Raw genomic sequence first — 14,593 nt, 5'->3', positions numbered from 1 at the left:
GTATTTTTTGATTTTCCTTCCAAGTCACGTAGAAAACTAGATTTTGAGGGGATTTCTTCTTCGTATTTTTTTTCCAGAAAATGCCATTTTGGCCCTCAAATTTCTATTTTTTTCCAAAAAAACCCCTGCTGCCAAGACTTTTTGCTACCCATTCTGCCTCCTTCACATGTAAACGGTTACGAGAAGTTTGGTAACCGGTTACATGTGCTTGGGCAATGTTTTGGTCGATTTTTTTGGTCTCCTAACCGGTTAGGAAGGCTTGGTAACCGGTTAGATGATCTAGGGTTTGCATTTTTTGACCGTTTTGCCCCTTCTTCTTCCGTTAGCCATATCTTCTTCATCCAAACTCCAAATCAAGTGATTTTTGAGTCTAAGTTCATTAATTTTTTGTTGTCTTTCCAATGGTGTGCTCGGTGGCACCAACTTTTAGGCTAGAAATGATGTTTTTTTTCCCTAGGTTCATTCTTGTTCATTTTTGAAACGTTACTTCCGCATTTGTTTCCTTTGGGTTTTGTGACCTCGTTGAGGGTCACATTGGCGTCTTAGAGTCATGTTGTATCTCTAGAGACCGTTGGTTGTCTTTTGCTTTTGGATTTCGGATCCGTTATCGGGTCATCTTTCGGTTCATCACTAACGTACCGGGTTGAAAAACTTGGGCCGTCACATATCAGCTGGCTGATCTGCCCTAGAACCTTCCCCTTTTGATTTTTCTTAGGCAACTTTGTTGCATGAACTTCAGAGAGTTATAACTCCTTCATTTCTAATCCAAATCAGGTCATTCTTAAGCCTAAATATAAGAGCTTATAGATAGCTTTCCAATGATACCAACCACTCTCAAAAAATCCAACCGTAGTGAGAGTTATACCAGTTTTAGTGAGATAGGGTTGCGGTATCTCTAAATCGGAGAATGCCGTTTTGTTCTTATTTTCATATCTTTTCCATCCGGACTCCGAATCAGGTGATTCTTGTGATACCCCTCGGATCCGAGACACGGGTTGATCAAACCCAGGCCCAAACCTGAGGGATATCAAACAATTAATATTTAAATCGAACACGGAATACAAAATGAAATAAGATTAAATATTAAAAGCTGAAAGAAACTAAATATAAATCCTTTAAATAATAAAGATTAAATAATCCAACTGCCAAAACCTCCATGGTTACAACTCGGGAATCCATCCAGTAGACCCCTTATGAAAAGTTCTCAAACTGAAACTGGAAAACTGAAATAAAAACTAAAGCTAATATAGAGAAGATTCCTACGTAGTCGGAGGAATGAATATCTATATCTGCTCTGCATGTCCAAGCTCTAACCCTGGAACTGACGAACACCTGAAAAATAAAGGAGTGGGTTAAGCCCACATGCAAGTCCTGATCTACTACAATCCAAATAGTAATCCGATACGCAGATACATCCTAGGAAGACTCAACAATATCTAGAGTTGTCCATATATATATATAGTACACACTATAGGACGCTCGCTAGTCCAGTAGGTCTGTCTCAGCCTGAATAGAAGGCAACATGCAACTACGCACCCTAAGGTGGGCATAAGTACCTAGACCTACCAGGGAACAACACCTATGTCCAGTTATCCATCCTAGGTGATATACGCGCCCTAACCATGGTCATGAGACTTAATCTCATACCACAGCACCATATAATATATATATAAAGTCCATACTCCTCCTAATACAAAATACCATCCATCTGTGTAGTGGTCTGATATATGTATAACAAATCCATCCTAAAACCATAGTAGGTCATTCAATTCTCAATTGATATGACACAAGTAGGGGATGGACTTAACCTATATGATTAATCCATAGCTTAATCCAAGTTAGGTAGAACCTAGTATTTTAACCAGTCCATACCTAGTATGTCACCGTCCCATACCGATACATACAATCCTTCAGTTAACATAGTTGACAAGCCAATAATAGATACTAATCAACCAAACTCCGAATATGCACAGTATAAATTAATTCTTACACAGAAGTATCAGGCATTCAATACAGAGCCTAAAATTCAAATCCAAAAATGTAAATTGTTATAAGAAATGCAAGCATTCACATCCTCCAAAATATGCATCAATATAAATTCATACATATAACAATATTAGGTATTCACTACGGAACCTAAATATCATGCTCTAACAATTTAAATAGCTATAATAAGTCATACCATTTAAATTCTACATAAAATCCATAAACTGGTATAACTTAGTATAATTGAAGTACCAATTAAATCCAACATAAGTATAGTTGATTTTTAATTAATTCACCATACTCAACACTGTGGAAAATATAATTTTACATAATTAAATCCATACAACTTGCTAAGTTCCAGTTCTTGAAATTGACAAAGTTAAACTACACCACTAACTTCTCCAAACAGTACAATAATTAATGTAATGTTACAACAGTGTTTAACATCAGTTAATTCCATCTAAGCCACATATATTTAGACTACTCTTAACACAGCTGAAAATATAATTCATAATTTAAGATCATGCAGAGAAACCAAGTGCTAAAACAATAGGCAATTTAAGTTAATTATTTAATTATCCACCTACGGGTCCCTTGTTTAAACTTGAATTAATTCCCATCCTCAGTATCTGAATATGAGCTTGCTTCTCAACATTTTTATAAGTCATAAACATTTAATTACAACATTCAGTAGATTTAAACAGTTCCAGAAAATCCAATTTCAACCAAACGAACCTTAAAAACCATTTTTTGTGCCTTCTAAGAGAGAGCGGGCTCTAAAACTTTTGGAGCCTGCTCTTTTCCATCTAGAGCCTGCTCTAGATTCTTTAGAGCCTTCTCTAACACACCAAGAGCCAGCTCCACCTCTTTGGGAGCCTGCTCTCATTTCCCTTAGCAGCCGTTGCCCGTTTCAGCTTCTTCTTCTCCAAGTCCGATAATTAACAGAGCCTCTGTAGTATTTTTAAATCCTTGTTCTAGGTTCAATCTTAGTCCTAGATAAGTTTAAACCACTAAGATCCAATCCTAACATGTGTAGGAACACAAGTTTTAAAGCCACGTTTACAGAACCTCCGTTAGAAATTTTAAAGCAAATTACAAAAGATTTAATTCAGATTAATTTAGTGAAATTAAATAATGTTCCAAGCACTTGTTTTAAAGTTCAAACTCAGTCCTAAAGTGATTACAAGGCATCTAAACATCCTACTAATCTCAATTAAAATAACGCTTAACCGTAAACCACAGCAAAAACAAATAGCAGAATATCAACAATTTTTGCAAAGCAGTTAATTCACGAGAGTAAACGAAATTCATACATGCATATAAAACTTGTTATAAAGTTTATTTAAGTCTGTTTTATCCTTGTTTTAATCCCTAGAGTCTAACTAGGCATGCACATAACACGAATTAACGGGAAAGAGAAGAACAGAGACTTGCCTTGAGACTTTGGATTAAAATCTCTAACTATCGTCTCTATCAACTCCGGCAACGTCGGTTGTGTTAAACTACCTCTGCTGCTCCTAATTCAGTCCCGAACTCCTCCTTGAATCTCTCCTTTAATCTCTTAAGGTTCTCTCTGTATTTTGTCTCACAAAACAGATTCAGTTGCTCTCTGTATCTCACGGTCTCTATGTTTTTACAGAATTTGGCTTAGTTTTCTAAAACCCTAAACCACCATATTGCTTATATTTATAGGTGAATCATGATAACCCTAATCCATGTATAATCAGAGACTAAGCCCTAATTCCAATCCTAGCTGGCCCATGAAATCTATGTCGGCTAAAACACAACCCTCAACCACCTAAATCCTAAAGAATTTACGTATTCTAACCTAACTCACTTAAGGCCATTTATTCTTTTTTTTTTTAAAAAATAACCGTGACATCAATTGAGTTAATTAACAAAAATAAGTAACAATAATTAAATAAATAACAATAAAACAATTAAGTAATAATAAAACAATTACACTAAATTAACAAATAAAACAAGTAAATCCAAATAAACAGGAAATACTATAATTAACTTAATAAAAATGCAATTAAATAAAATAAATAAATTCCAGGACTGTCCTTTTAAAATTAGGGGTATTACAATTCTTGAGTCTAACTTCATTAATTTTTCGTTTTCCTTCCAATGGTATACTTGGTAGTATCCATTCCTCTCTGAAATGACCATTTTACCCTTGGTTCATTTTTTATAAGGTTTCAAAATCCTTGCTTTCTTCTTGCTTCCGTTGAGTCTCGGGACTCCTCAAGAAGCTACCTTTGTGTATTAGGGATGATGTACATCTCTAAATACATTGGTTCTATCTTTCGGTTCTATATTTTTGGATCTATTCCCGGGTCAGCTTTCGGGTTATCACAGGACGCACTGGGCTTGAAAACCCAAGGCCGTCACATAACTAAAATTTCTTTTGAATTTCAAATCTGGGGAATTGCATCCCGATGCTAGGAAGTGCGTCCGGACACTGGGTGTCCAAGTCTTCATAGCGCGCGAGCGCAGCACTGGCTCGCGGGGGCTATGGCATCGGGCGTCCGGACGCAAACTTGCGAGGCTACTGGAATTTCATTTTTCTTCAAATCTTCAATTATTGGTCTCGGATTATGAGGTGCGTCCGAACACAAGATCTGCACTAGGAGAGTGCGTCCGGATGCAAGGCTAAGTCCTTCATGTTTGACTTCTCTTTCTTGTTCTGCCTCCTAAGCCTGACTTTATTCTCAGGCTGAGTACAAGCATTAGGCTTTAAGTCTATTTTTCTAGGTTCCGTAACTCGCCAATTCCCTTGTTCATAAAAACCCATTAATATCCCATTTTTACACCATTTTTGCGATAGGCCCTAAAAATGACGATTAAACACAAAACTTTATAAAACATACTTTATTAACATGCTAAATAGACCAAACAATGCAATTAAGAGCGCTTAAATATGAAATATTTGGTACTTATCATTCCTCTAGACCAAGAAATTGAGTCTTCCCTTAAGAAATTAAGAGATGGTGAAAGGAGAACTCTTCCTATTCTAAATCATTCAATTAATTTAGTGGTACAAAACAATCCTCCGGTTCTTCCCGAACCACCTCATGTGGTTCAACCACCTCAAGTCGCTCATCCATTACCTAATCCTCAAATGGTCCATCATAATCATTATATTCCAAATCTATACAATGGTCCGACATGTTACCGTATACCGAATATGAGGGCTAACCATTATGAAATTAAGCGTGGTATCATCTAAATGTGTCCAACATTTTGTGGTTTAAATCATGAAGATCCATAAAAACATTTGGATGAATTTTTGGAGGTGTATTCTACTGTTAAAATCACCAATTTTTCGGAAAAAGCTTTAAAAATTAAGCTTTTCCCCCTCTCTCTCTCTAGGAGAAAGCAAAGTATTGGTTTAACAACCTTGGGGCTAATATTACTTCTTGGGCGCAAATGCAACAAGAATTCCTTAAGTACTACCCTGTAACTAAAACCAATCAAATGAGGACGACTATTTTGGGATTCTCTCAAGGTGATGGAAAACCATTCCATGAAGCTTGGGAAAAGTTGAATGATTTGTTACGGAAGTGTCCACATCATGACCTTCCATAGTGGCAACTTATACAATGTTTTTATTAGGGCTTATCTAATACTCATAGGCAAAGGTACATTCTTGCTTAAACATGAAGATGATCTATAGACTCTCTTTGACAATTTGAGTGAAAACTCCATGCACCATTCTTCATCTTCTCGGTTATGTCGTGTTTCTATGATAAGGGGAAGAAAAACTAAAAATCTATATCATGTCGATAAATCTATTGAGATTGCTGCTGAGATCAAAAATCTCACTCAAAGGTTTGATCAATTCCTTTCGAGTCAAACTTCGGCAATTCAATCATTCTCTCCTCCCCGAGTTTAAAATGAAATATGCATGATTTATTCAGGTTCAAGTCATAATCCTTTAACTTGTCCTCATGGACACTCAATCTCAAATGAGCCTCAGGAGCTGCCTATTGCTACTTTCTCTTGTCCAGGACATAATCCTTTCTCTAACACCTGTAATCCCGGGTGGAAAAACCATCCAAATTTCTCATAGAAAAACCAAAAAGCGAGTGTAAACCCTCCTCAAGGAAAATATGTTCCACCCCACCTTTAAAATTCTCAAGCTCATGTATATCATCCTCCACCGTACACACACCATCAAAGTGTAGGTCACTCTTCCAATTCAAATCATCAAGCACCAAATTTTCAATCATATTCTCATACCTCTCAAGCACCTCAAAACATTCTTTACAAAATAAAATCCATAAATATAGATCTTTAAAAATACAACTTGGGAATCCTTTAAGTCAAGGACCCCTAAACCAAAACTACTAATCCAATAGTTTATACATAAATAAATTATGAGCTAACTATTAAATGTCAATACTACTTAGAAGTAGATGAGATGAGTAGATGAAAGACAAGTCTTCAAGCTACGGATCCTCAACCTTAAAACTAGAACATCTAATAACCTGAAAAATAAAGCGTGGGTTAGACCCACGAGCAAGCTCCCTCTACCAAGCCTGTGAAAATCGATAAATAAAACATCTCTAACCAAAATCATCCTAATTAAAGTTTTTAATTATTTTCTCTCATGATTCTTCTTTCTCCTGATTCTTGTTTAGCTGCAAACCTTAGAAGCAAAACAATAGTAACTCTAGAAGCAAAACAGAGAAAATAAATTGAAAATAAGAGAAATCAAAAATAAAAAAAATTCAAGATACTTCTGAAAAAATAAAAAATAAATCACAATGCAAACTAAATTTACAAGATTAGCCATTATTGTCACTAATCAAACATTAAACAAAGAATAAAAAATAAAATACTTTCTTGGTGTTTCTTGATCGGTTGGTCAATCATACATCAACCTTCGCAATAGCACGAATCATTGTAAAATAGGGCTATTGGTCGGGTAAGTCGAACCACTAGGACTGCGCTAATCTTAAGGCAACCTAAGTATCTAGAGTTATTTAAGGATGATAAGGTGTAATAAGGAGTTGTTGATTGGTTTGTCACTAAGCTAGTAATTGAAGTGTGCATAAAACAAGAATGCTACTAAATGTAAAGGAAGGAGATCTAGGTAGAGAGGGCTAGGGAAGTGAATCCACTACCTATCCATAAGCATGTTAATACATGATTTACTTGGGGAATAATATATACACATAACCATGAAATGCAACAACATAAAATTGCTACATTACCTTCAAGAATTTTTATGAAATCAATAGGCAAGAATAACTTATCAAAGTATTGCATGTTTTGGTTACCTAAACTAGGTTGCAACCTTAGACATACTCACTAAGCATAGAGTTATCAAGCCCTTAATCACATAGTAGAAGCACATGACATTAGGAATCAAGAATAATCTATCAAAAGAGAACCCTAAGCTATAGACTATCAAATTTCCCAAGCATCATGCCAATAAAAACATTTCCATAAACTCATCTTCATTGTCACTATGAAAATGGAAGCAAAATAATCATAAGAGGAAACAATCTTAAGACAAGATCTTAAACTCAAAATGATCATTAATAGACATTGAAGCTCTTCACATCAAATAAAGCTCTAGTTCATGGAAAGGTCATATATATACATTACATCCCCAAATGTAAATCAAAAACAAGACATGCTTACAAGAAAGAGTTTCATCACCTCCCTAGAAGGGAGTTAGTTACCCATTGCCAAGCTAGAAGAAGGAAGAAGCTCCATCTTCATGGCCATTTTCGTGCAACCTCCTTGGAGCTTCAAGAACACCTTTCTTGCTCTCTTCTCTCTCCTCTAATCTTGTAGAAATGTAGCCTCCTCAAATGTTTGGCTCTTATCCCTCTTATCTACCACCAAACTAGGCTCTCTCTCTCCTCCAAAAACATCCCCAACCACCTCATTAAAGAGGGCCATCCAAAATTGGAATTTTCAGAGCACAAGTGGGCTGTCTCGTGGAGCAAACTGCCCAAATTTCGAGTGCTCGAAATAGGGCCTCGAGCACTCGAATTTAGTGTAAAAAGCTCCATGCTTCACTTGCTTCGCCCAGACCTACTTTGATGAAATGGCCATAACTTTTCGCTCCGAACTCTGAATGACAAACCGTTTAAAGATTTGGAGAGTTGATTCAGAGCTTTAAAAACTTCATGTTTTGATGAAGACCCAAATCTCAAGTCTGGTTGGTCGAAAATGGGGAGAAAGGCAGTACTTCAGTGTTGCCAGGCAGTTCTGCGCACCTCTGGTAACAAGGCCATAACTCTCTGCTCGGAGCTCCGAATGATGAACCGTTTGAAGATTTAGAAAGCTAATTCAGAGCTCTAAATCTTTTATGTTATGATGGAAGTCCAGTTCTCGAGTTTTCTGGGTCAAAATGGCAAGCAAATTCCTGAATCCACTGTTGATCTCGTGAAGCAATCTGCCCTAATTTCGAGCACTCGAAATAAGGCCTCGAGCACTCGAAAATTGGCCAGAATGCCCTATGCTTGGTTTGCTCCGCCCGGACCTACTTTGGTAAAACGGCCATAACTTTGCACTCTGAACTCCAACTAATGAACCGTTTGAAGATTTGGAAAGCTAATTCAGAGCTCTAAAAACTTCATGTTTTGGTGGAGATCTAATTCTCAAGGATGGTTGGTCGAAAATGAAGATCAAGGCAGAATTTCATTGCTGCCAGGCAGTTCTGCGTACCTCTGGTAACAAGGCCATAACTCTCTGCTCTGAGCTCCGAATGATGAACCGCTTGAAGATTTGGAAAGCTGATTCAGAGCTCTAAATATGCCATTTGATAATGGAAGTCCAGTTCTCGAGTTTGCAAGGTCAAAATGGCGAGCAAAGTCCTGACTCCACTGCTGCCAGAAATTCAGAATTGTGCCTTTCGATGTCCAAAACTCCACAAAGCCTTGATTTTGCTCCTTTTTTGGCAAATGGACCTGAAAATATATACATACACACAAATGAAGATAATCTACTTAAATAATCAAACGATGGACTTAACTAATGCAATTTAGGGCGCTTGAATATACAATATTCGGCGCTTATCATTTCTCAAAAAATGAAAATAAAAACTAAAGAAGAAAAACATACCAGATGAAGCACGATTGCCGCTTTCTAAGAGAAAAAACTGAACACCAATTACAAAGAGAAAAGGAGCAGATATAGTAGAGGTAAAATACATAATAAAAATAAATAAAATACTTTCATGATACTTTTGAAAAAATAAAAAAATAAATGACAATGCAAACTAAATTTACAAGATCAACCACTATTGTCACCAACCAAACATAAAACACACGATAAAAAAATAAAATACTTTCATGATGCTTCTAAAAAATAAAAACAAAGCTAAAAGAAAAAAATTATAATCCTATCTAACTTACCGGATCAAACAGAGTTTTGAATTCAAGTATATTCTATTTTTAGACTTTTTAATTAACTAATTAATTTATTTATAATGCATTTTAGTATTCTTTTATAATTCTATTACTTCTTTCCAATTGTATTTCCTTAATCCATACGAATTCTAATAATAGAGTTTTGAATTCAAGTACTCTGTATGTCTAGAATTTTTAATTTTTTTTATAATACGGAGTATTATTTTTTTCAATACATACATAGAAACATAACTTTCCTTAACTCTTACAAAACATGTATTATTTTCTAATTCTATTTCTCCATACTAAAATTAAATACGAATTGTACTTGAATTGTCTTTTTTTCCAATCATATTTCCTTATTCAATACGAATTCTAAGAATATAATTTTGAATTCAAGTATATTCTATCTCTAGACGTTTTATTTAATTAATTAATTTGTAATGACTCGGTCATTTTCCTTCCTTTCCTTTCTCTGAAATTTTACGGATAAATTTTTTTTCCGTTGAATTTTCTTTTCTGAGTTCGATTACTCATCACTTAGTGTCATCTCGAGTGTTCGAAAATAGTTTCTGAGCTCTTTCCTTTGGATTAACAACTTCCTTTAAGGACCGAGTCATTTCAACATTTTCATTTTTTTGACACTATTCACTTTTCGTCTTTTTTCCGAGAATGATTTTCTTCGTGTAACCTCACTTTTTGTGCTCGGATTTGGTTCCAATTTTGCATGCATGCATGATATTTAAATTACATGCTTTGTGTATTTTTACTTTTTCTAGAAAAGTATGCTAGTTACTTACTTTTACATAAAAAGGCATGAATGCATAGTTTCTTTGGAAATATTATTTGTTTTGGGGTTTTTTCGTAATTATAAAAAGTAATTATTTTATTTCTTAGGGACCTTTTTGCAATTTATTTTGGTAGATATTGATGAGTACTGAAAAATGCATATTTAAATCCTTTAAGCTCGAGTATTCTAGGACCTTTATCTATCTTATTTTCCTATTTTAGACTAATTTCATTTTATTGCCCTTTTCAGGCGCTTATCTCCAAAATAAGTCAATTCAGGCAAATTAGAGCATAAAAGAAGCAATCTCAAGCTAAATGGAAGAAAAGAGCAAAGTGGTGGAAAATAACAGGTTTTGATCGATTAGACCAATCTTCGATCGATCTCACAGTGATCGATCCAGCCTCACCAAGATGGATCAAACCCCTTGTCCTTATCCTCAAGAATTTCCATCTTCGATCTATCCAATTTTTATTTCGATCGATCAAACTTCTTTGATCTTATCCCCACCTACCACTTTTGTCTTTATCCCAAAATATCCCAAAAATATCTTAGACTTGTTTTATTCCAAAAAGGCGTTGCCGAGATTTGATCGATCTGGCCATACTTTGATCGATCTGGTCATACTTCGATCGATCTCATCATAATTCGATCAATCGAACCTCCTTAAGTTCGAAATAAAATAAAGTTCAGCTCATTAAAAGATGGCTCATGGTGCAATCATTGAAGGGCCCTAGTGCACGAAACCTGACCATTGGGTGTGACATTAGAGCTACCTATATAAGGATTTTGAGCTATTTTTACAAGATATATCATCATACAACAATAGAATAGAGGAGAGAGCCTAGAGATTAGAGAGACGCACACACTATTTAGGAGTTCTTCCATTCATCTAGGGTTTCCATCAAGGAGAAGAAGATCAATACCACCATGGAGATGGCCCTTGAGGGTTGGATGAATGAGTGGCTAAACATCTTCTTGGAGCTAGAGTTAGCCCTAAGCATGCCTTCTAGATCTTGATGTTTTGTATTTTAAGGGGATTTATGTTGTAATTCTTGTCTTGACATTTGATTTATATATGAATCTTGTTTCTACAATGATTTGTGTTGTTTAATACTTACAATTGATCATTTCATTTTATTCATATGTCTATGTATGCTAGAATAAATGTTCATGTATTTATCTCTTGGTTTTGTGATATTGATGCATATCTATGTGTGTTAATGCTATGAATCTAGAGATTGTCAAGGCATGGTGCTTTAATGGAATACTATTGTGGCTTGTTTGATGGTTCATACTCATTTCTTGATGATTTATGCCTCTACTTTAGTTTAATTAGTTTAATTTTCATGTCCCTAGTTTAGTTGTAGTTTAGTTGCCTTATTTTCCTAGATGGGAGGATAATCCATGCTTGTTGTTTGATGTTCCATGCTTATGAATGCAAGTAGTATAATTCTCTAGGTTGTTAAAATGTTTGATTGTGAGCTTAAAGAAAGGAATAATGGCTTGGTTTGATATATTGTGCTATTCATTAGGTTGTCTAGACAATGTATACTTAATTAGTCATCCATACTTGTTGATTCAATTAATCACACATATTAGTGTTGCAAAATATATTTCCCCTCATTCATTACACATTGAGTATCTAAAAAGGTAATGTTTAGTGGTGACTTCTAAATCCCAAGATCCCTCTCTCTTGTCTGTACCCTTTATTTACTTTAATTGCTTTGTATTGAATTTGTTTACATTGTAGTTTAATTAATCAATCAAACTAACTTTTGATCACTCGACCTACTAGTCCGACCTTGTTTCCATATTAACACTGCTCCCAATCCCTTGAGACGATCACTACTCACCCTAGCTATATTAGTAGTTAGAGGTAGTAGTGGCACTTTATAAATTCAAAATTGGCCACTCTTTAACACATTTTAACTTGTTGGTTCACGACGACACCAGATATTTTCAAAAAGGACATTTTTGTAATTATCAAAAAAGTATGACAAGTGTCGCACTCTCATTGGGCCACTTGTAAGCATCACATTGGTTAGCACTTGGAAGCCTTAGATGATGACATGGAGAGGGTGGAGATTCACCCACTTGTTGGCCTAGCATTGGTGCACTTGTTGGCTTGGATTGTTGACAAGTGTAGGCTTTAGATTAAGCCTAGAATGAACCATTGGATTAATGACAAGTGTAAGCTCCTAATTAAAGTCTAGCGTTTGTGTGTGTGTAGGCATGGTGTAAGACTATGTGTATTGACTTGCTTTAACCAAGTGAGTGGAGGATTACACCAACAAGAATTAATATTTCATTTTACATCATTTTTATTTCATCATCTTCCTCACATAAAACCTTAACCACCATTGAAGGAAACCATTAACCTAGGCTTAAAACCTTTGTTTTGATCTTCTTCCACTCACCTTAGACTCAAAATTCTGGAACACAAAATACTTGCCTCACCTTCCTCTATATAATCCTTGAAGGAAATTGTAAAATTCCTTTGTTTGCTTTGGATTCAAGAGGAATAATCCTCTTGTGAGGTAGGGAGTGATTTAGGTTTTTAATCTAAGTGTTTTAATTGTTTTTTTTAGCTTACAATAAATTGTTTACATGTCTTATACTTAATTTTTAAATTAATAGGTTATTATACCTTGCATGAAATTAAGCTAGGACATAATATTCTTGAAGGCCATGACCTGATCTATAACTTGTATTAGTATAAAGTCATTTGAAGTTGTTTTAGAATTTAGATATTTAATTATTTAAAATTAATTAATTTCTATTAAATTGTTCCACTTACTTAATTAAGTTTTTGAGTTGATATATGTGATTACCATGATAGTACCATTGGCATATCAATATTTGGAGTCATTTGAAATTGATTTAAATTCTAGAGAAATTAATTAGTTTGTTTAATTAATTTTTATTCAAGTGTAACATTCATTTAAATTAACATTTGACTTGATATATGTAATGAGTATGGTATGTTCTTTAACATATATTAAATTGAGAATTGGTTTCACATTGAATTTTGGATTTCTTTGAGAGTTGTATTGTAGAGGGATTGTCTTCTTCATCCATTTCTTCTTTAAGGGACTTTGGATTCACCTTATTTTTGGATTTCAGCTTTGATAGACTTAAGGAGGCTTTGAGATCATGAGCTTTTGAGAATTCTGCAAGACTTCCAACAATCATCTTTGGGGCTTGAAATTTACTTGCTTTGAAAAGGTAATCAGTTATTGATCCTAAAGGAAGTATGTTGATCCTAAGGCTTGAATGCTTGGACTTTCTCACTGACCATGGCGGCTTTGATTTCCTGAAAGTGTTAGTGGAAGAAAGACTGTGAACTTCTATGTATTCAATATCAGATGGCCTTCCTTTTAGAGGCTTAAAAGTTGAATTAATAAGATTTGAGATAGTTGAAGGATCTTTGTGAGTAAGGATAACTTCATCTTTAGAGGCTACTGACTGGGCCTGTTTTAAACATCTTGAAACACCCTTCTTGTGAACCCTATTAGTATCTTGAGTCCATTTAGGAACATCTTTCCAATCTTCTTGAGGTTTTGATAATCCTTCAACAAAAGCATAAGAGGTAAAACACCACTAATGCAATTTTCTGCAATTTCCAAGTCTTCTCAAGGAATCTTTTGATCTGAAATCAGTTAGATAGTGTGTTGCAAATGAGAAGGAGCTTGGAACAAATAGATTAGCTTTACGTGAACCAAGAGGTACACTTCTTGAAAGCTACCAATCAGAGTTCAGTTTGTCACTAATATCTTCAAGTGTAACTCTTTCTTCTTTGGATACATCTTTACTTCCTATTTCAGTTTGTTGCATCAATGATCCACCAGTTTTAGAAATCCATACACATGTTAAAGTTTTCTTTAGACAATTTAGACTGGAGTTCCCTTGTATTTTCACTAAGAGAGTCTCATTCTTATAACTCTGCAGCATTGAACCCTTCTTCTCATTGTTAAACTTCAGTAAGCAGCTCCTTTCAAACTTCCATCTTCTAGGTCTATAAAGCACCTCAATCTTAGCTTGACATTTCTTCTTTAGATTAAAGATGTAGAGATCCTTTGGACAGCAATTACATTCAACACTAAAATCTTGTTCAGCCTCAAATTCTTTTGTCACAAGTGCCGTAGAATTATCTTTGTCTCTATTGTTTTTTCTCAAGGCTTCCTTAGAACTGAGCTTCATCATGTTATAAACAAGAAGTGAAAGAGAGGTTAATACTAAGAGCTTAGGCTTGAAGCCTTCACCACAAGTACCTTCTTCAGCTTCTTCTTCTTGAATAAGAGCTTTTATAGGCTGAGTGGTCATCTTTTTGGATTTCTCGGATGCTTCATGATTTTCTTGAAAAGTATATTCTATCCCAAGTAAGTCCAACATTTCCTTGGATGATTTACAACCCTTTACCTTCATGATATCCTGATGGTTTAAA

The sequence above is a fragment of the Cornus florida genome, unplaced genomic scaffold, assembly GCF_030987335.1.
Source record: "Cornus florida cultivar Cherokee Brave unplaced genomic scaffold, ASM3098733v1 CherokeeBrave_3.0.0_Hap2_Chr03, whole genome shotgun sequence".
Taxonomy (NCBI): Eukaryota; Viridiplantae; Streptophyta; class Magnoliopsida; order Cornales; family Cornaceae; genus Cornus; species Cornus florida.
This window is presented reverse-complemented; position numbering follows the sequence as displayed.